The sequence below is a fragment of the Macrobrachium nipponense genome, chromosome 21 (assembly GCF_015104395.2).
Source record: "Macrobrachium nipponense isolate FS-2020 chromosome 21, ASM1510439v2, whole genome shotgun sequence".
NCBI lineage: Eukaryota > Metazoa > Arthropoda > Malacostraca > Decapoda > Palaemonidae > Macrobrachium > Macrobrachium nipponense.
The window spans coordinates 47,345,726-47,370,725 of NC_087212.1; the positions used below are offsets into that span (position 1 = coordinate 47,345,726).

Below are 25,000 nucleotides of genomic sequence, written 5' to 3' on the forward strand. Positions count from 1 at the left end.
GCCCACGTCACCCTCCCCATTTCCTCATCATGATAAAATCTAAGCTTGGGAAGTGATAAACAAATTCGCACTCTCGTTATGAAAGGGACTAAATGTAGGAAACCCTATACATGATAAATGGCCCATTCCGATATCCTCGGCGCACTATTACAAAAGGAATATTAACGATGCCATCGTTTAGATGTTTTTGCCTCGCAGGGCAACAAATGTCCGGGAAGTAATACACGTTGATGAACGCTGATAACGAATAGAATGTTCTAGTGCCGACATGTTTTATTTTTCAATTTTATACGCATATTATTACAAGTTCACTTATGATTCTTACACTTATTTATATACGATGTATGTAGGGAATGGATGATTTTTTAAAGAGATGTGACCACAAAATATCAAGATTCAAGGTCGGTGTGCGTTCGGGAGATCGTTTTACAAATAAGGAAATTGCTGAGAGATGTGTGCATGGCAGGAAAATAGAAAAAAAAAATTAAGTAGGTTACGATGGTTTGGACATGTGAAAGGCGAGTAGAGGATGAATTACAAAATGTTTTGTTGGGTATAAGTGAATTTCAAAGGCTGTGATAATTAGGACATGTGATGACCTGAAGAGAAAAGCAGCTGGCAAATCGTTGGCAAGGAATTAGAAAGACGCAGATCAGCAGGAAGTCGGCGAAATAATGGAAAATGGACAAAGATGGAGGTCTGGACTAATGGAAATTCAGGAAGAAAGTGCAAAAATCAGAAGTCTGTGAAGAGAACTCATTTTTCGCCCATCTAAGTAAGAAGAAAATCTGTAGTTCAAGGAAATACATCTCTGTGAAAGTTTTTCGTATCGTACAATGTAGGTGTACATTTTCATTTATCAGTTTGTTATTCCTTCGTCTGTCTATTCTTGTTTTCACTTGTGGTTGCTCTATCACCTGTGAAAGCTTGCTTTGGAAGTTAATTGCTTTTTTATTGATTCTCGAGTTAGTGTTTTTTTTTAGATAACAATAATAATATAATAATAATAATAATAATAATAATAATAATAATTTTAATAATAATAATAATAATAATGATATGGCTACCTTTAGCTTAAGTGTGGTCGAGATAACTGGTGCCAGAGCCAGACTTTGGTCATAAATAATGTAAGCTTAATGAAATGTGAAGTCACTTGTTAGGGCGGTTTCCCCTCGAACGCCCAAGTGAAATACTGTTTCCAGCCGCCCTTCCCACCTACCCGAATGCCAACATGAAATATAATCATGGTATACCGTTGCAATATAGCCAAGTCTTACGCAACCTCCTCACCATTACAGCATATATAGGACATCATGCAGCTTGCAGTTTTGAATTTAAACAATAGTGAAATTCTGCTGAAGAATCCATTTACAATCATTTACATCGCATTTTTCATCTTTACGAGAATGGGAGGGACAAGATCTTTGGGGAGGAACACCCAGTGAAGGCTTCGTGTGTGCCGTTAGTGGCCCGGGCTATACATTTTGGATGCCACTTGGTAAAGTTCAATGCAGCCTAGTTAGCCACAAAAGGCTTAAGATTGTGCTTATGATATTATTATTTTATATTATTTTATATAATGGAGTATTTTATTCACACAATTGCTATTATCACCGCCCACCCCCCAAAAAAAGTATAGTGAACGAACTATAGATAAAGAGATTGATCAGCAATCCAGTTCAGATATATCCTAATACGCTGAATCATTTGTTTAGTTTCTGATAATTCATTAATGAAACCTTTAATGTTATCCGCACGCTTTTAATAATGATCTCCCGAATTGCATCGCTAGTATTTCTTACAACTGAGAATATAGATATTGATACCGGGCAACACTGAAGGCACAAAGAAAACTACAAATAATCAACCTTGTCATTGCAGTGCAACTTTTCTCCGTAAGTGTGAAGAAGAACAAGTAAGTTTTCTATTTCTCTTCAGCAAACTGAAAAGAATGGCTTGGCTTCGCTTTTTTTATACTACTTATTGTGTTCCGGCGCACCTGAGTTAGAAGAATCCCACCTGTATATTGAATTTTATTTTCATGGATCTTTCATGTGTAAAAATAAGTTTCACCAAATACTTGGCTGATGTGCCAGATATTATATGGTATTAAGGATATGAGACTTGAATTATCAAAATTGCCTCAACATTTTAAAATGGTTCTCTGATTTTAAAGCTGTGTTGGCTCTGAAAACCACATTTTACAAAGATTTAAGCAAGTGACATTTGTAAGCTAATGTCAAACTGACATTGTTCTTTAATTATATGCTTTTTGTTTTTTATCGATTTTTCATTATTATTTTAACTCTCTCTCTCTCTCTCTCTCTCTCTCTCTCTCTCTCTCTCTCTCTCTCTCTCTCTCTCTCTCTCTCTACACACACACGAAGACACTCATATCCATATGGATAAGCGAAAAAAAAATCTGGGACATAACTTTCTTGGAAAAAATTGAATCTATTCTTGAGATTTTATCTATATTAGTACTTGCTGCTTATTCTGTTTCATAGTACATAGGTGTGTACAAAAGAAAACTTACTCACTCAGACACACCACACACACACACACACACACACACTCACACACACACACACACACACACACACACACACATATATATATATATATATATATATATATATATATATAATATATATATATATATATATATTACTCGTATTAGGCTTCAATAAGACGGGATGGTTTAGATTCTAGAGTGTTCAATTTACAAAGCACAAGCTTTCGAAGACAAAGTCTTCTAAAGCTAGTACTTTGTAAAATAAAGAATCTTGAATCTACGCCATCCCATCTTACTGAAGCTTAATACGAGAAATATGAATATATATATATATATATATATATATATATATATATATATATATATATATATTACGAGGTCAAAATGACACTCGTTTAAACAAATGGAAAGACTCCTAACTGGTGACGTGGCCTACATTTCATGTTGAATGCAATCTCTGAAGTTAGCTGGCAATCAAAGTATCAAATTAGGCTAATATAAACTCCTACTGTTACAAAAATATACTTTTTATTTCCTAAAATTAGCTAACATGAAAATGGAATAAAATGAGTTAAGAATAAAAAAAAAAAAAGGAAACTTTAAAGTATCATATTCTTCCCAAAATCATATTTAAGAAAGTACCCCCTTTTTCTCTTTCTGTTCAAACATTCATAGTTTATCATAGTCAAAAAACTGTCCAGAGAAAACCCATTTTTCTATATGGTGACTTCGAATCCATCTGAAATAAAGAGACCATAATTATCACATCATTAAACATTAAAGTTCGTCAATAAAATTTGTCAATTCGCACTTCCCTTTGTCTATAACTGAAATAATTGTCGCTTCAAATGTTAACTTTTCCAAAGCTTTCCACTTTACCTTTTCCGATGGACCTCCAACGCCTCTTCTACACCTAAAACACTACTGTAGCATCCACTTTGACAGTTGGCCGTCCAATTCCTCTGCCAATTCACATACCAGAGATTATATGTCATTTTCTGTGACACTCGTAACGAACTCACACCCACTAACCGACGCACAGATACACGCACGCTACATACATGAAACTCGTGATTAACTCATGTCTTTGGAATGCATCAATGACCTCAGTTGTGCACCGGAAAGTTTCCTGTTTGTTGTCTTCATCTCAGCATCTTCGAGGAATCCAGCGTTTTGCATCTGTCTCTAACCGGCAAGAGCTAAGGTTATCAACCCCACTATTTAATATATATTGCTACCAGTGCCTTTAAGATAAACGTATATATATATATATATATATATATATATATATATATATATATATTATATACATACATATATCAACAGTCTCAGTTTGCCTAGGATTATTTTGATAAGTAGAGAAAGCGGAGTTTTGAATACCACTCCCATAATGGGTATTTTAGATAAGACAATATGCAACAATTATTTCTGTTTTGTAGCGATATGCTACAGTGCAACAGGTCATTAGTAGTCTATATTGCTCTTCGTCAATGAACCCCTGCATGATTAAGCGCAGTGCAAATGCGTACTTGTTATTGTCCCCCTACGGTCTGTCTTGCCAAGTTGCCGCAATGACTAATTAACGGCTTAAATGGGCTGGAAAACGGCTCCGGTGGTTACTGATGCCTTTAAGGTCAGTCGGTCCCTGTTCGGATGAATGGAGGTAATTTAATCTTACTCTATATACGACCTACAGATTACTGTACGTTTCCTAGATAATCGAAATAAAACAATTGAAATAAGCAAGAATTAATATATCTTTAACTGTCATATATAAAGACATTGCACCATGCGAAAATGCAAATAACCACGATTTAAACTGCAATGTAACTTTTCCATCAAACACGCACGCGCGCACGTTTATATATATATATATATATATATATATAATATACATATATATATATATATATATATATATATATATATATATACACATATATATATATATGTATATATATATATAGGAAATATGTAAACATGATGTGTATATATATATATATATATATATATATATATATATATATATATATATAAACTATACATATAGCTTTTCATTATTTTTATATATTTTGTTATTACTTATTAGCGCCGTTAGCCAACGCCAAGATCTTACAGGAGAGAAAACAAAACCTTTCAATCTCATATAAAGGATATGAGCCAAGGAAATCCCGTACTAGATGAAAGAATCGTCCGAACTTCAGCGGTATTCCTTTATGACATACAAAAGAAAGGTGGCCGTAGAATACCTTTATCTAATGGTCGGTGGGAAAGCAATCGATATACGTATGGTAGTGTTTTCCTTTTGAATTATATTTACTGGTTTATATATGGACACAGGTTTATTCTGATGTTTCGTTGTTTTCACTTTTTATTAATGTCAATGAACATGCAGTCTTTTGAACGTTCCGAAAAAACGAAAGTTTGCATAGCATCTATAAATGTATGTATGTGTATGTATGCATGCATGTAAATGCGCGCGCAAACTCAGGCTTATTCACCCTCACATACACTCATATACACATAACTCCTCTCATTCAGAAATGAATAAAGAAAAAAGAGATAAAAGGAATTAAGAATAAAAGGCATGGAATTGAAATAAAAATTCAAAGGAAAGTTAGTCTGAGTGTCAACTAGCGGGTAATTGAGTTAAAATTTTGAAAACTCATCAAGTTTGTCGATGTTAGCTGAATACAGAGGAAACGTTCATTTCCGTCCCAAAAGGCGATTTGTTGCATGTATTTTGTCCGTGAATGAGTCACGTATATGGGTTTTTCAAGTGATGTGGTTTATTCTGTGTGCCCGAACAGAAGCTATTGGAGAAAATGACATTCTGCATTTTCAGGCTTGATGAAATTAAGCTGCCTCAGAAACATGTAATATTTGTCTTTGGTTTCTTAATTATTATTTGTATTTCACTTTTTGCAGGAAGTTTCGTTTGTCATATCCCATAGAACACTCAATGTTCAACTCTAACTAATATTGGTTGTCCATTTACTCTCACTTGGTTGCCACTTTTAATAATTAGGTAAGTACCTTTCTTGACATATTTGATATGTCAGTTCGGTCTCATATGGAGTGACTTGGAACTTCTGCTAGACGTTCCCTCCATTGACATATCCACATGTTTGGTCTCGATTGTTTCTGCCAGAGACAGGTTTACATTTAGATAAAGCAAACTTAATGGAATATTAAGTCAAGTATGGTAGCTGATTCCCCTCGAACGATGTTATGAAAAACAACTTCCCAGGCTGCCTCTCGGGAATTGCCAACAAGAAATATATTTTCTTGAGAAGCCGCTGTAACATAGACACCTGTGGACTGTGACAAAGTCGAAAGTCTCCTAAGGATTTTCCTCTAGAACATGTGTACACACGCCGTCTGTTCCCTTATGAATTCCTGCAGATGGTTCCATCTATGGTAATCTCTTAGGTCATATAATTAGCAATCAGCTAGGCGTTTTGTGGCCTTGAGCTTTATTGTATGTTGGCCAGCGTGTTGAATTCCCAGTTATCAGTGCCCTTCCCTGATCTTAGTGCATTCCTTTGTGGTTGTTAGAGCTCTGTAGGAGGTTATTTTAGTTTGCAGCCTATAGGGCGGTTTTTCATTTATGCTTACTGGGGGAAAGATGTCTAATCGGGAAGTTTTGGGAAGACGAACGAGTTATAAAAACCAGAAGGTAAGAGAGCATCTGTGGGAGTTATTTCTGTTACTTAACGTGTGAAGATTGCACGCAGTTTTCTTCTTGTGGTCTCCAACCTTGATTCAACCGGTAGAAAGTTAATATTGGAACAGTAACCGGAACGAGGTTACCAGCCAACGGATGGTACTTACTTGCTCGCTAAGTTGTTTAACCCTTAACTGTGCTGACAGCTGTCATGCTGACGCAATTCTGCCGTCGACGGGGCATTCATATATATATATATATATATATAGTATATATATATATATATATATATATATATATATATATATATACTCATAAAAATGTATATATGTTTGTGTGTGTGGGCGTGTATCGCCTTAACAGTATTTATTTGTAAATTTTCCTCAGTTTTCTTCTTAGGGGGACTATATTGTATGAAAGCTTACTCTGGAAGTAAATGGCCTTTCAGTCAATATCTTCGTTCTAAACGACAGCAGCTACAATAGCAATTTTATTATTATTATTATTATTATTATTATTATTATTATTATTATTATTGCAAGCAGGCTCCAGAACGCTACAAGCCCAGGGGCAGCTGTGGGAAAATCTTCACAAAAAAGAAATGCAGAAGTAAATGGTAAAATATAAGAGAGCAATAAAGGAAAGGGTGTTTGTCATTAGTAAAGGAAAATTGTCAACTTCCTGACAGCCATAGGCCATGGAAAGAACGAGGCTCGTGCGATATTACCGAATTCCTCCGTTTTTCACGAAATTAATTTGAAAATACCATGGGTCGCATGTTACAGGCTAATTGTTTTGTTTCAGGGTTCAAGTATCAAGCTATCAAGTGACGTTCTTGTGCTATTGTGTCTCTCTCCGTCCGCCGTCTTAGTTTTATGTATGTATGTATATAATGTATGTATGTATGTATATAATGCATGTATGTACGTTATGTTTGTGTATATATATATAGTATATATATATATATATATACGTATGTATATATATATATATATATAGTATATATATATATATAGTATATGTATGTATATGTATATGTATATATGTATACATATGAAAAAAATATTAGTATAGATGGGCCCTGTTTTCAATTTTGATTCAATGATATAACTTCTTAAAGCTAAATGAAGCTGTTGTTAAAGTGGCATTCGTACAAGAAGAGGCAATATCATGCGAAGGTTATTAACTTGGCGAAAATGAGCGTCCGTGAAATGTGAAGTCATGCTAAATGCAGTTCTCCTTTTGCAGTAATCTGCAACAGGTCATTAGTACACTGCATTGCTCCTCATTAACGAACCTTGTATAATCAACCGCTGTGCAATTGCCTGCTTGTTATCGTTCTCTCTCTTCAAGAACTATTTAGCGCCCTAAATAAGCTGTAACGGGTTCAAGCAGTCCTAGTTATTAAGGTAAAACAGTTCTGCATTTAGGTTCGTTGATTACAGCATACTTTTATCAAATTTAGTTTTCTAACAATTACTGTATTCGTGCAAATGTACAAAACCTTCCCTTTTGGTTTGCTAGAGTAAGATATTTGTAAAGTATTAGCAAAATAATGATATGGACAGTATCTTTAAAAAATATTCAGACCGAACAAGAGTTACTAATAGTTCCATCCTGGCAATTTGTGAAGCAGAATGAATGAGCTCGATTCTTCTTCCTCCTCTTCTCAGCTTAATCCCTAGTCTGGGTCGCCGTTTTTAAGAAGCCTTTCTTAGGTGTTTTTTTATCTGGTGTCGTTTCCTCTGTATCTTTCTTCAGATGCTGCTTCTCTGGATCATTCCACAGCCTCAGTTTCGCTTACCATGTAAGCACAATAGAATGATTAATAAGATTATTTACTATTTTATGAATTTAATACCCGGTTATAATTGCCTCCTATCAAGGCTATGCGTGATATACATTGTCATGAATATTTTGTCAATTAAAGAATTTCTCTCTCTCTCTCTCTCTCTCTCTCTCTCTCTCTCTCTCTCTGTGTGTGTGTGTGTGTGTGTGTGTGTGTATGTGTGTGTGTGGCAACGGGAGCCACGGTTTGCTTTTTGCGGGGTAGAACAATCTAATTTGTATCACTTTTTTGTTGCGCTATGTATAACTTGGTAATGGTGCGCTTTTGTAACCCATCAGTTTTTCAGAATGTGATGTTGTCCAACGTATCCTTATTAAAATTTGTTATTATCTTTATGATGCTTTTTATGTATTGTATTTATTTATACACACAAACACACACACACACACGCACACACACACACACACACACACACATATATATATATATATATATATTTATATATATATATAATATATATATATATATCTATATATATATCTAACCAGATCTTCAAGGAGCAGTCAAAGAGGACGTAAGTCTTCTCTTTCCTTCTGCTATTGTATATACTTCATTTTCTGTCTGTCCCTTCTTGATCTTATGTGTAAGACTGGCGTTTTTCTATCTCTCGTGGGAAGAAACAGCAGAAGCAAGGAAGTTAAATGTGAAAATGAAGCCTGCGAGTATGCTGACTCAGCCATTCCTAAGTGACTACATTACGATTATTAAAAACGTTTGGCAGATGAAAAAGACTTAGGAAGTTACTAAAAGGGGAAAGTTTAACGTTAATAGATGGTAATAAACGTGAGAATTTTTACTCTCTCTCTCTCTCTCTCTCTCTCTCTCTCTCTCTCTCTCTCTCTCTCTCTCCAATAATACAATGTTGTTTACTTGCATTTTCGTAGCTGCCAATTGAAAGTAAAATATTGCGTCTCTTTTTTGATGAAAGACAGTGCAAAGTTTGATCTGTTATAGACCGTGGTATAATGGATGTGTCATCATTTAGATGCTGGAAACGTGAACTTTGTATGCAAAGACTGAATAGTTATGGGCCATTGCTTTGACGTACAACTGCAGCATATTAGTTTCAGTGCAGACCATTTTGATGCTTTAGACAAGATTGAAGTACTGTAGCATGTTTATGTAGTGCTCGTACAATGGAATTGTAAATGGATTAAGAATTGTTTTATATATGCGGTCATATCGGTGTAAAAATAACTGAAGATATTTGCAGTTTTAAAAGTATAGCACTTTACGAGTCTGAATATAATGTACCGAAGTTGAACACGTTTCACTGCGAGTTAAAAAAAATGTTTTTTTCCAAACTGTATTGTTCATTTGCATTTATTCGCATCATTAATCCGATCATTCGCTGCCGTGCCACTACTAGTATTGTATAGGATTTCCTCTAAAGGGATATGGGCTCTTAATGAACTTCCCATTCCATGTTTACATTGCTGGCGATGTTTGCAAGACCCGAGCTACCATTGTACAGACCAACATTGGTCAATAGCGTCACAGCGTCCTGAGTGCGTTCATTAACTATTGTTACTTGGGTGATATATATATATATATATATATATTTATATAATATATATAATATATATTATATCCATACAATATATATATATACATATATATATATTATATATATATATAATATATATATATAATATATGTATATATATATATATATATGTAGTGCCTTACAGTTTTATTGTTGAATAACAAATTGAGAAGAACTTGAGACGTTCATACTATAATAAATGGCGCTATTCCAAACCAAAGTTACTTGCTATATTGTGCTCTTTGTAGTCCATTATATATGTACATACACATTATCCTTAGACATTACTAAGATAGACTATGGCAGTGTCTCTACTGTTACGTAGTCTTGGTATTTTTTCAGTATAAATGTGGTGATATCTAGCAAAAGCCGTTCCCTCAGAACGATAAGACGCATATCTCTTGCTAAAAGCATTGTTGATGAGATTAACCATTCACTATTTATAAATGCCATTCGTTCAGACAACAACTGAATATCGCCCCTTTCAAATTGCAGAGTTGAAAATGCAAGTCACATCCGGGATCCCATTTCAGTGTGATAGTTTTATGTTAAAGTCCATTTCCATATTAAAGAATAGGAAGGAGGGAGTGGGGGAAGAAAATTGCCTGATGGTGGGAATATGCATTTTTCCTCTTCGTGAAGGGCTTCCTCAAACATCCAGTCGACCTTTTCTATGTTTTTCGATAATGGCATGAAGATTAAATCTCGAAAGGTCGTCTGGATCATCCAGAAACTCTTTCATATTTTATTTCATATTTTATGCTGGTAGTTGTTTTGACTAAGTTATGAAGTTCTGCAGATGTCTGTTGGTTGTATATTTATGGTAGTTGGCATTATCATCATAGTTCTGGGAGACAGCCACTCTCCTCGATAAGAGTCCGATTTCATTTTCTGTTTTTTTTTCTCTTTTTGTTACTTCCGAGTGATATTTCCCTACATACCTAAGCTTTTCTTCATATTTTTTTAAAAAAGGACAAAGTGACAAATAATGCTGGGCACCAGTTTTGCCGTGGATTTAATGTTTTGTTATAAAAGTAAGGTTTCTTCGTCGTTCACCCTAAGAAATTTAGAAATGAACAAAATTAAGAAGTTATATCGAAATGACAGTAGAATGTATTAATTTATGTTGCATCAATAATGATAAATTTGACGTATTTTTCCAAAAACTAAAGTTTCTATAACGTGAGGAAGCCGAAGTGCACATCTTGGTTGTATTTGTAGAGGTAAAATATGAATAAAATAAAACGAGATATAAAAATTGCAAGCGTCGAAGGGTTACGTAGTGCACGAAACACACATTGCATTGCGCTATAAGGATTTTATCCTCGCGTCCACTTGATCTCATTGAGAGGAGCTGCATTTAGAGAAACTACATTACACCAGGAGGAGTCTTTACCAAGTAAATTAACTGTTGGAGGCCATTAACCCCAAGTTACAGGCGGCAGCTGTTCCCCTGGTTGGGGGATGATGAGGGGATGCTCCTGGGAAGAGTCAAGTTGTCCCGACAACTTATTCCGCCCTAGAACTCAGAAGGAAGATGATGAGGGCGAGAGTAAGAAAGTAATGGGGAAACAATGGCAGACGCCATGACGGGCAGTCTCATTCAATTTATACTTGAGGTTACTTTTCCCTTTGTAGAAACTGGACATAAGGTTGGAAACTGGCGTAAAAGATTGGGGAGTTTCACCCTTCAACTTTGATTGCCTCATTACGACTGGTAACCAGAAACAAAGCTCTTGTTTTGTAGCTGGGAAAATCTCTCCCATTTATCAGTGTTATGATTTTTCTTTTGCTCTCTTTTGTTGTTTTGAACTCTACTGTTTGGCAGTAATCATTTTTAGAAGACTTCCGAATTTGCGTTATTGTGCAAAAGTAGATGAAATATTAATAGCACAATATTTTGATAGTCATGCCAGATGTTCATGTAGTTAAACGTTCACCTAATGAACTAGATGTGGTTCAGGTATTCTGTGCCAAGAATAAGTCGGCTGATTTTCTTCCGGTGAAATTGCTGCATTTCACAACTAGTTATAATCCCTTATTTTTTTTTTACTCAAAATATTCCCGGCTTCATTACAAGGAATAGATCTGTTTATTTGAATTTTATATGTGAAAATGCATACTTATAAGTTTATTAAGATCAGTATTAAACTCATATCGTAAATCAGTCCCTAAAAACGGAATTGTGAAGTTTTAAGTGAGATTTTTTAGATTATCATGCCTCTGAAATATCGAATTCGATCGTTGACGTACAACATTAATATCTTTGAACATCTACACTTTCATGTTGATCAAATTAAGATCAGAAATTCATCTTCATACCATTTACAATTTCAAGTTAGCATTTCTTATGCATTACCTTCGTTGTAATTAAGATATTGGACAAAAATGAAAGATGACAAAAATAAAGATAAGAAAACACCACTGCTTTAATAATTATCCACTAACCACTACGTAATTCAATATAACCTTTCGTCATAATAGAACAGAAATTGTAGAAATATGTGGAATATCCTCATTGGATCTTCCGTGATGACTTTGTTGATGATCTTGGAAAGGTCAAGGACTTTCGAGCCTTGTTATTTTTGGAGGCGGGTCACAAACTCTTTCATCTACCCTTCCAGGACAACGTTCAAATTATTGAAGAGTGTCAGTCAGCCAGCTGAGAGGGTGAAATGACAGTTTGCATTTCCACCGTTTATTTGAAAATATAAACAAACTTACGGCAGGTCAAGCTCTCTCTCTCTCTCTCTCTCTCTCTCTCTCTCTCTCTCTCTCTCTCTCTCTAAACCAGAAGGGAAAGAGGAGGAGGCTGTCACTGAATAAGAACGGGAAATTCTGTGACAAGAAGCAGAATATCATGTTAAGACGCAGACGGTATCTATGCGTGATAGATGCTGATCAAATCAATTTTCTTCGGGCATAAAAGGCCAGCTAAGGGCGTCTCAGAATGGAAAAAGGTGAAAGCATTTTACGGTACATACAGAGCTGGGTAGAAACAAAGAGAAAATCCCACATTTTGCTTCCTTGATTTTTTTTTTTTTTTATTCTATAAATCGTTACTCAAAGATTCCTTACATTTTACTATCGGTGCGTTTGGATATTGTACTGTTCAGGGTTTTTTTTAGTTTCATGGCTTCTCTTTATATTTTCTGACGATTTTGAGTTTTCTTATGTAGACCGACGCCCATATTTTTCATTTGTTTGACTGGCAGTGCGTGCAGAAGTTGCGCTGTTAAGCGTTTTATTTTTAAAATTCCTTCCTTTCCTTGACATTTTCCAGACTTTCCATCATAAAAACTTCACTTTTTATCATATTAGATTCAGGAGCTTCGCATTGAGTTTTGTACGACGATGAAATTTTACACATCTGTTGTGATTTTTCTTCAAATATAGTTTGGATCTTTGATGCATGATTTGTTTATTGTATGAAATGACCGGCGATAGAATTTAAAGCAAGTTCATAAAGGAGGCACTTTGGTACTTATACGAGTATATCAATTGCTTTAGTGAAATCAAGTTATCCAGTTGAAACCTTACCATTGCTTACTATTATATTTGCTTGCTCACATCTTGTATTCATTTAGTAATTATGGTAGACGTTTCGAATCATATATCTTTTGCAGTGGTAATGATTTATGTAACGGTTCACGGAGGTAGAAATTTGTTTAAAATGAAACAATAAACATAGAATATTGTAAGAATGGCCAGTGGGACTAGAGATTTAAAGTTTCGTATCTATACACCATTGATGGGTAGCACATTCTCTGTAACACCTGAGCAGATATTTCGGACCTGTCGTTCTCTTAAATGATTTAACTGCGTAAAGGAATCTAAGAACTAAAACCGATAAATATTTCCTGGCGTGACGGATGGTCGAGCGCCGTTCAGTGACTGGAATTCATATCTAGAGTTTCTGATGAAATGTCTTTTGGAAACATTTACCTGAAATACAGACTCGGATGCAGATTGTGAACCACAGCCCTACGCGGGAGATTTATCTGGTGGAAAACATGTGAACTGAACATTAAGATGTCAAGAAACTGAAAACTTTTAAAGTTATTATAAAAGGGACGCCGGAGTCTGACATTTATTTACCAGAAAAAGAAATATACGTGACTTGAAAAGAAAAACTTCAAGTTTTATGCGAGGCCATGCTATTAGTTATTGGGTTTTTCTGTCCGTCTCTTTTTCCCTCTTTAATGATATTTCGGTTGTTGGTCTGACGGTTTTGATCAAAGAAATATTGCAACTAATAGCCGGTTCAGATCTCTTTGATTCGTGGTATTGTGTGTGTTCAGGAATAGGTATACTAATTGAAATTTGAATAAAGTTCAATACCTGTTAATGAGAAATGAATGGATGTCGTAATAATTATTAATGCCGACTTGCTTTCTAGATTAAAAGAATGCTCTCTCTCTCTCTCTCTCTCTCTCTCTCTCTCTCTCTCTCCGCATACAAATGTATTTACATCGTGAAGATATTGCCTGATCATACTCCAGCTCAAATCAATCAGCTGCCTTTGTCTTAAACATTGGGCCGTAACTTTCATTTTCCCTCGAATTATTTACGTCTTTACCTCCGCCAGCGAAGTTGGAGGACGGTTGCGTAATCAGCAGGGTCGGTTTGTCTGTCTGTCCGTCTGTCCCAAGATGTCTGAAAATGTTCCTGATGGATGTCAAAGAAACTTGTGGAACATTGGTCAGCCATCCAAGGAAAGTTTATTATATTCAGAGAGGAGCCGGAAGGATTTTTTTTATATTTTTTCTGTCGTATCTCTCATCATACAAGACTTGGAAAAGATATTATTGAAAAAATTCGGTCGCATGTTTATCAGGAAATATTTCTGGATGTTCCCCAGTTGGTCATGTTTCCTAAATCACGCCACAGTGTTTTTTTCTGTTAATATTTTGCACTTTTGGAGCACTGAGATGCATAGAATTTGCAACTTTTCAGAGCCAGCAGTGTCTGAAAAAAGCTTCATGATTTTATCTACCATAGACCCATTATTAAACTAAGCTAAGCCTGACACCACCCTTACTGTCAATTTATAAACCATAAATAGAGTTCTTGTACTTGTTTCAGTGTTTTGCTTTCTATGGTTTACGTTTGTTTGTATGGTGTTTTTACGTTGCGTGGAACCAGTGGTTATTCAGCAACGGGACCAACGGCTTTACGTGACTTCCGAACCACGTCGAGAGTGAACTTCTATCACCAGAAATACACATCTCTCACTCCTCAATGGAATGGCCGAGAATCGAACCCGCGACCACCGAGGTGGGAAGCAAACACCATACCAACCACGCCACTGAGGCGCTCCTATGGTATACGAACTCCGGTTTTATGGTGTATGTTGTCTTGATTCTACAAGATGAAAAAACATGATATTCACAATTAGGTCATTTCCTTGATTGCAGCTAAACTTGTTTTTATCGTTCTAGGCGGTTCTTTTCACTTAGGTGATAGAAAATGTTTACTTGTTAACAATTTTCCTAGATATATAGTTCTTGGTTTTGTAGCATTGATTAGGATAGGTTTGAAAGATTTGTAGCTAATGAAAAAGGTTAACTGGAAGATGTCCAGTTTTCCGTAATTCTACCCGTTTAGTGATTGAATGTCTAGACTCTAGATGGAAACCGATAAGCTACTTTGTATTTGCATATTTTTGCATTAAATATATATGAATTTAAGTTGACTGGTTGTCAGTTTATCATGAATTCAGTAGTGTTGGTGTACAGAATTCGATCAGGTCACTTCTGGAAACTGAAATATCTCCTTACATGAAATTCATTGCGTAATATGACATGTTGAGAGAAAATGTTCTGTTGTTGAAAAATGTCTTTGAGGAGTAGTAATTAGGTCACAGAGAGAGAGAGAGAGAGAGAGAGAGAGAGAGAGAGAGAGAAGGCCTGCTGGAGTAGTTTCTCTTAAAGTTATTCATTTTTTCAGACTAAGTCCTAGAAAAAGCCAGAAGTAGCCTTATTCTGAAAAATGAGTTTTGACTTTTGGCGTTATTAATGATTCCATCTGGACGTTAGCGTTATATGGGTAGGAATCATATATCAAGACTGAAAAGCCGACATCTAAACTTCAGGGGAGTTTTTGTGTGGGTTCACGTGTGTGTGTGTGTGTGTGTGTTTGTGTGCGGGTGCGAGAGGAAACAGAATTGAAAGAAAGATTTACTGCTAAGAGTTAGTTTCTAGAGATTTTTATCTTTTGTGTTTTTTTTTCAAGGGGCGGTTGGGCGGTTTTCGAGTTCGTTGTATATTTTCAGAAAACATAAATGTGTTGTTATTATTCCGATAGAGTTAAAAAGCCCCACTCTTTTCGTTTCATGATGTTATTAATTTATTTAATGTTATATTACTACTCACACACACTCACACACACACACATACACACACACACACACACACACACACACACACACATATATATATATATATATATTATATATATATATATATATATATATATATAAACATATGTGTGTTCTTATAAAATTACTTCGTTTATCTAGCAAACTTGAATTTGATGTTTTTGAAGACGTCAAAATAGTATTATGTATCCAAAACCACCAGAAATTTAGCGCACGTATTTTAAACAATTGAAATTACGGAAACAATAAAATAAAACATGTATTCGGGACTATAAATCTCAAACAACCAGAATCATCTATGTTTCAAGCAATAAAAGTGAACCTCTCTCTCTCTCTCTCTCTCTCTCTCTCTCTCTCTCTCTCTCTCTCTCTCTCTGCTCTCTCTCTCTCCTCTCTCCTCTCCTCCTCTCTCTCTCTCTCTCTTTAGAATAAAAGCAATTCAGCATGAAAGAGTTATTATCTTTTTATATTTTTTATTTCCTTCCTTTACATAATGACCAGAATTTCTGTGTAGTTTTTGTCATGAAATAATTAGCATTTATCATGATTTTGTTCTATTGAACTTCCAGTAATTGTACGTGGCCCCACGGAAACACGAATGTCTGTTCTGAAACTTCTTTGTTATTTTTATGATAAAAGGATTATTGAGAAAGAGAAGTAAATAAAAAACAAGGACAGATATTAAAATTTAACACTTCTATATTTTTTGGCAGTGATAAATATTATTATGCTGTCATATGGAACGTACTGAAAGATGGGAAGTGAAAGAAAATACATCTAAGAAAATAATCTTCGTTCATAGTCTTTGGAAGAATAGTCGATTAAGTGCACTATAAGTGCCTACGGCGCGGTGGGTGTTTGGTTTAGTTGGATTTCTTTGATTTATTAACAACTGGAATCATTCAATCTGCTGCCGTACAGGTGTTGCCAAGAGTTCATTGACAAATTATGATGCATGTAATAAACCACAAATACTGGGATTTTCAACTTAATTCACAATCATAATGATTCACTTTGAAGATGGGCGATAGAACTAAAAGTTATACTCAAAGTCCTCTTATCTGTGATTTCATTAATAGATACAGAAGTTGTTGATTAAAGATATACGAGATCATTGCGTCATATGCTGATATGTACGAAATCCTTATCCTGTTAGTGTAAAAGAAAATTTTAAATTTGAGAGTGAAATTAAAAATGTTCGAATTCCAGTTGACGAAGGCCTTACGGATAAGTATGCGTTTGTTCCTCTTGAAAGGGTTGTTATATTTTCCTGAAGATACTAAAACAATGAGTAAGCTTTATTGTGTCTATGCTGATGAGGCGGATTGAAGTACATAAAACATCAGACCTCCATGACCAGCCTTCATATGTAGGAATAAATATTCTTAAGTTTAAACTCGGCTCATGTTTTGGAAGGAAAAGTTGGTAACAGGAACATTGAATGTTATCGATATGCATTTATTCGAGTCCACTAACTAACGGAAAAAGTCTTTATCATCATTCGCCATTTGATCTACAACTATTATTTCTGCAGCAATATTAGGCATTCGTGGAACGAAAAAATAGGAAGAGATCAGTACAATGGGACATGTTATTCTCGTAAAGAAAAAGTTCCAAATCAATATAGCACATGATCGCGGTGCTCTCTTATGACATGTTACCCGGTCCTTCAGATTTATCGACGAAAAGTAGCCCTTTGATTGGTAAAGCCGATAATTGAGGATACTGTGAAAACAGGTAACGAACACGCCATCACACGAGGTGATGGATGTATTCAAAGAATGTTTTTGCTCAACTATTTGATATCCATGGGCTGTTTGCCGGGTAAGCGCGTGCTTCCGGTAAACAGCTTTGCTGACAGTAGGTTGTGGTTGGAATAGTTTAAAGTGGCTTTACGTGCACATTATTATTATTATTATTATTATTATTATTATTATTATTATTATTATTATTTTATTACACATTCTTTTGGGGGAGCGGCTGAAATGTCATTATTTTCCCTAAAGTTGTTTAAGATTAAGACAGCCCTTTGCTGGCACGGGCTCTTGCTCAAGGTGGTTAGGCAAACGAATGAATATATGAATCTAATAGAAAGCATAATGAAAAAATATAGAAAATCATGGAGTAGATGGGCTGATTTTGATTTTAAGGACAGAATCATGTGTACGGAAGAGTCGAAATCAACTTGCTTATTGACACCATAAGCTGTAAGTTCGAGTCCTATATAATTAATTCCCCTTGGGTGTCAGTTATTCCCAGGGTAACATGAATTCATTATTAAGGGATCTTTAAGGCAAAATCTGAGAGAATATGAAAGTCATTTATGAATTGCTGACAAACTATCACAAAATTGGCGAGTGCTGCAAAATGATCTCTTACCTATCATGGTGGAGACTGGTTGATTTCGATTCTAAGTGTGGATCTTGAATTCGACAAGACTATGTACTTCATAGTCAAAAATCAACTGGCATCTCTCCTGATAACATACGAAATTCTACTTTGTACTTCTGTGTCAAAACTGGAAGTCATAATGGGGTCAAATTTTGGCCGGGGCAGATGTACCAATGTAATTCCCTATAGAAGTAAGTCATTCAAGAGGTATAGTGAATTCTTCATTAGGGCTATTCCTTTTGAACATTAACTAAACCGTCATATATATATATATATATATATATATATATATATATATATATATATATTATATATATATATATTATATATATATGTGCGTGTTTGTGTGTATAGTGTGAGTTATTTATTATATATATATATGTATATATATATGTGTATGTGTGTGGAGAGAGAGTTATTCAAAAATATATTTTTTTCTCGAATATATCGTCTAAGTTGACAAGACTTTGCATAATAATCATACTAATATCATGTGCTTTAGCAAAAATTCTTGTTTTCAGAAATGTCAGCGCCCGCTTGTTGCTGACGAAATCTAATAAAAAAGGCTGCCAGTCCGGGGCAACACTCACGTTTCAGAAAATTTATTTCCGTGTTTTCCCAGGAAAAGTCGAATTTCAGTGGGGTTTTTTTATTTGACTGGGAAACTTTATCGTTTTGATACGGTGTTGTATTTGTTGAAACAGAAGGTCCCCCATTTCATCTGAAGCATCTTGTTTCCTTGTAGCCACTTCTTTTTTGGGCGTATGGGGGCTGGTGTTGGGTAGCAGGTTCATTTCGAATGAACTACCGACGAAATACATTATGATAAACATTTCTTGGAACATTAGACAGCGTCTAGTATAAAGTTAACTTCGTAAATTTGTTTAATATAGAAGCTTATGCGATACACATATGTTAAACAGATTCTCATTCATGGTGTCATATAACGAAAGAACTTTTGAGAACAAAATTAAACATTTGATGAGATAGACAAATTCTCCGATTTTGTAGAAAAACAAAATTGATGAATGTAACAGATGTTCAGTCACGTTGGTCATTTTTTGACAAACTCATAATGATGTATGCTTGTCCCCACATGAAATTTAATCTTACTGTGGATGCCGGGGGATATTCAGATAAATGAAATTTGTTGTTTTGAATAAGAAAAAGACGCTACTAATATGTTTTATAAGTTTTTTTTTTTTTTTTTTTTTTTTTTTTTTTTTTATTTAAGAATGGTTTAGAATCCTCGCTTAGCGTTGGCACATAAAAGCTTAGAGACGTTTATCCCATCGGGGGCAAAAATCCCAAGATTAATTTGATTTAGGGAGACCGTGAAAGGAGAGATTCAATGAAACCACTTTGGGTATTGTTAGCGAAGGCGCTCGTGGGGGAAGATAAATCTTTCCCCGGAGGAAAGACTTCAGGAAGAACGACCGCTGCCGAAATGCATGATTATATTTAGTTAATGCACGGGAGGGATTCTGCAGACTCATTGCGTGTAATTCTTGACAATACGAGGCAAGTCAGAAGCGAAACTGACATTGTGTGCGTCCTGTAATCGAGGATGCTGGAGGCAAAGCGGCCGGAGGGGGAGATGAAAAGAGGGCAATTGTCTTCCGGATCAAGTGAGATCTTTTTTCCGGAGCGTCAGAAGATCTCTCTCAATCTTGCCCACTCTTTTGGGTTTGCTCCGCTATTCTTGATTCTGCGCGGGTGCAGACATTCTTATGTGCATGCAGATGCACACACCATTTATCAGGAAATACATGCGCACGTGCATAATTATGTATTATATATATGTATGTATGTATATATATATATATATATATATATATATATAATATATATATATATAAATGTGTGTATATGTACACACCCCCTCACACACACACACACACACACACACACACACATATATATATATATATATATATATATATATATATATATATATATCTATATATCAGTATATATTTCTGGTTGTTGACTTGTGCGTATCTGCATACGCAAAAGCATTTTTATATCCTCTGCTCGCAGGCAAGAATAAGAGCAAAACCAAAAGGGGATGTAGGATTGAGAGATTTTATAATTATAAATATATGCTTTGAAAGATGATGTGTGCATCTGCATCATGGGCCTAAATAGTGTGGAATTTGTTATGCATTCATGTGCGTATGTAAGTGTATATCATGTGATATATTATCATGTACGCTATACATGTGTCGTTAGACCTTGAACCACTGCGCTTATTGCAATCTTTTGTTCTTGTTGTGAAATATTCAATATCCGATAGAAGGGATGACTTAACCATCTGTTCATCATCTGCACCTTATGTGTTGGAGGTTGCTTTGTCACCTTTTTCATAATGTTCTTCATACGTCTGTGCTATTATTATTATGCATTTATGGCGCAAGTAAACTGCCAGTTTTACACTGGCATGGCCATTCAAATGAAGCTCGGTCATACCGCCCCTCCTGCATCCGTTCAGTTTCACCAGCACGAAGTCTACATTATGCCACAACATGCCAATATACCTTTTGGATTCGCCCACATTGTCTCTACTTAACCTACTGCAATTTTAAAGATCTGTCCCAGACTTCTTGAGAGATTTATATTTCCCTGCATCCGGATCTTTGTTACTAACCGAACCTTCAGAATCTTCCTTTCCTATTAAATTACTCCTTGATGCGGCGTTTCTGTGGGAATTTACCTTTTTGTGTTAGCATGAGCATTTTAGTAACCATATTATTGTTGGCTGTAAACGGAATTATGAGTTGAGTTTACGCGAACCTTTAAACGTTTTTATGTTACGTGAGTTCGGTGATGATTACAATAATTATTTATTTTTGGCCTGTTTGATCTTTCCTTGTTTATTTTTTCATATATTAGATATCTTATCCTCTTTTAATTAATTGTAAATTTATTTAAAGAGAAACTTTGAGTCTTTACAATTTCGTGTCATTTTCTCAAATATGGGAGGTCATTCATTTGAGGCATCAAACTAGGTCTCTCTCTCTCTCTCTCTCTCTCTCCTCTCTCCTTCCTCTCTCCTCTTCTCCTCTCTCCTCTCTCTCTCTCTCTCTCTCTCTCTCTCTCGACGAAAATGCAGCCTCTGGAGAAGGTTAAATGATGGCCATCCAAGCAGCTTCATATCCAGTGCCAAGAATACGAACAGCCTCCTGACTGAATCACAGCAGTAATAGCCAATTCTCTGGTTGCCTTCACACGAACAAATACAGACTCAAGCAGACCCCACCTGGCTGTCACCCTTGATGCAACCCCTGAATTCCCTGAATTTTGCATGAGTTCCGAGATGTTGAATTCCAATTTCTACAATGCCGTGAATTTCAGTCAGCTTGGACGCACGTTCTGATTAGAATGAAAATTCAGCTTTTGTCAAGGGGTTTCAATTTATACTTTTCGGAGATGATCCTTATGGTGAACTGTTCTAGTTTCTTTCTTATATTTCAGTAACAGTGTAATCGATTAATGCATCACGAGTAAGTCTTACTGCTGATATTCTGTTAAATGGTCATGGAAGTGGCATTGTACCTGGTGATAATTCTGTATAACAGACAGTATAGATATTAGGTAGACGGGTAAGATTTCTTGGAAACCATCTTGCAATTATTTTTGTTCAGAGGTATGAACTCGTTTGGAGGTTATGAGTTTAATGAAAAATAATCCAATATTTTTCGTTCCTGTTATTTCTTTCCTGAAGGATGCGAGTATCGTTATGGTGTTCAAGACATTTTCCATTTCTGAGAGATTGGCTAACTGCAGAGGTGCACTGACACTCGACTTTTACTGCTGAAGTAAATATTAAATCTGTCTGCATTTCTAACGCCATGTGTAGCAAAGATGTTCTCTCTCTCTCTCTCTCTCTCTCTCTCTCTCTCTCTCTCTCTCTCTCTCTCTCCTTGAATTTCTACTGAGCTTTCAAGCATGTGTTTAAATTTAATAAGGAAATTCTGCAAGGCAGTAGTTAATGAATAGTGACATCGTTCATCAGTGAATAACTTTTGTCTGAGATTTCTGTTTTATTCTTTTTCTTCTATTTCTGCCAATAATTGATATACGCAGACCCTGCAAAAACTTTTGTTAATTCCCGTTGCTCAGCTTACGAGGTAGAAAATAATGTTTGCTCTTATGTTGATACATCAGGTAATTACTGATATATGAAGACTTTACTATTTGTGGGATCTTTTTATTTCAAAGAACGCTCCTTTTCTCTTCATATCAAATTACCAACGTACCCGAAATAGTATTGGTAATATCAATTTTTTTTTTCTTTTCTTTTCTTGTCACTGAATTTTCTCCTTTTCCTCCTCTTCTACTTCTTTATTATTATTATTATTATTATTATTATTATTATTATTATTATTATTATTATTATTATTATTATTATTATTTTCGGAATTTGCCGTGGACTTGACCGGCTAGTCTGAAAAGATACAGCTCTTTCTCCAGTGTAATAAACTAGTAAGATAGTAATTACTTCCATATTCATCCTCTGCTACTAAATAACGGGGCGAAACCCTAAGAAAAAAAGAATTATTTGTGACTTTAAACTTTCATGCACTTGTATATAGCCTCATAAGAAGCATGTCATTGAAAGTTATCATACATGCCTTTTTTTGCTTAAAATTTTCCCTTTTATGATTCTGAATTATATCCTTCACGCGAGTCTTTACTCTCACATTCTGTTTGTGAGGTCAACCTGACTTATCAGTTCCCTGGTATTACCCAGTCTGACTTTTTACTTTATTACTGTTTTCTTTGTCGTAGTTGTGAATTTGTTATTGTTGCTTCCGTGTGCAAAAAGGACAACACATTCCATTGTACAATCAAAGTATTGTTTTCTTTGATTTTTTTAGTCAACTCAAGTACATATCTCCACTTTTGTGACCAGAAAGTTCCGATATATATGCCATCGAGGATGACACATGTATTTATCTCGAATTATATATATATATATAATATATATATATATATATATATATACATATATATATATATATATATATATATACATATATATATATATATATATATATCTGTACGTATGTTTGTATATCAAAGAATGGCAAATAATTCATCAGCTGCTTCCTTCAGTTTCTTTGAATTAGCTGCATTGCCTTTATAGCAACATTAAAAATATAGTTTAAAAAAAACAAAATACCAAACACATGGTTAAAAAAAGCCAATGAGCATGCTCTAGTCAAACATATAACTTAGATAGATGTATGATACACCAAGACCATTATAGAGGCGTAATGTCTGCAATGGATACTTATTTAAGCTGGAATACATTTTTTGTTTAATATTCTGGCATCAAAGAGAAACTGAATAGCTCACCAAAGTTACTAGGTATTTGATTTCATACAACCGTTTAATGACGTCTGTGATGTTCAAAAGTCCAAAGAAAACGCAAATTATACCCTCAGGTGAATATGATTAGCAGTTTTTACATAGTTTAATAGATAGACCCGCGGTGCTATTGAGAAGTACGTATGAAATTAGAGAAATTTACTTCAAAAATGTTTGTATTAAGTTTTAATGTTTATTGTAAATTATTTGTACTTGATGACACATTTCCGCCGTTGATAATCATTCTTGATCTCATGTCAATTAGGGAAGCCACTCAGTCAGTCAACCGCACAACTGTTAACAGATGCCTTAGAGATGAAAATTTAAATGCTAGAGTTACACAGATAACTCCCAACTACGCGTGTCAGTTTGAACGTCTGATCAAGAACGAGAAGTAACATCAGACTCCCTTTGTCCATTTGGAGAACGTTCAGAGTTTTTACGGCGACATTTAGATGTCCTTTGAACAAGCGAAACCAAATGTTTAGCCACGCGACAGGAATGCTTACGATGAACACTCGGCCATTACGAGACTCTCCCGGAATGCGGCCAGGACTTGTGACATCCTTTTCGACACCCAACCTTTTCACAGCTAAGCATCCCTCCAGGTCTGCTTGATTGCCAAGCACCGACAAGAACAGTGGTTTGTTTCGCCAAAATCGCTGTGTTTTCTCTCAAGTTATTTTTCCTACCGAGGACATTAGGTTATGCGCACCAGTAGAATTTCTTCGCGGTGCAATGCAAATTCGCCAAAGTATCCCCATTGATTTTTCTAAATAGCGCTTGAAGTAAGAAAGAAATCGATGTCCTCCATTTTCAAGTTTTCGGGTGCGGGCTCCTTATTTCGATTTAAAGTCAAGGAGCATATTTGGGATATATTTCCAGCCAAAATTAAATTTGATGATCGTAAGAATAGATTACTTTGAATAGTTCAGAAGTATTTTGTTTTTCATCAACCGCCGCTCAGACCTTAAGGAAACTGTATTATAGACATCGTTACTGTAGATGCCGTCTGTTTAAGTGTATTTTTCACCCAATTAAATCCCACTTTTTTGCAATCAAAAAGCACTGTACTTTTAACGTGATGATTGCTATATTATTTATCACTAGACTGTAATAGATACTGGGAGAGTGTTCCAGTACCTGGCTGTGGAAGGAGATTATGACACCAAGTATAAGGAAGGAAAACAAGGAATAGGAAAGAATGCCAGGAAATATGGAAATGAAATAAATCTGCCATTTTATAGAATCGAGGGAAAACAGAAAATGAGAAAGAATTC

General features: G+C 35.2%; 1 protein-coding gene across 6 annotated transcripts in view; it reads left to right on the forward strand.

Moving 5' to 3' along the window:
* LOC135198012 (glycine receptor subunit alpha-4-like) overlaps positions 1-25,000 on the forward strand; it is a 758,459-nt gene that overhangs the window by 468,866 nt on the left and 264,593 nt on the right. The window lies entirely within an intron of this gene.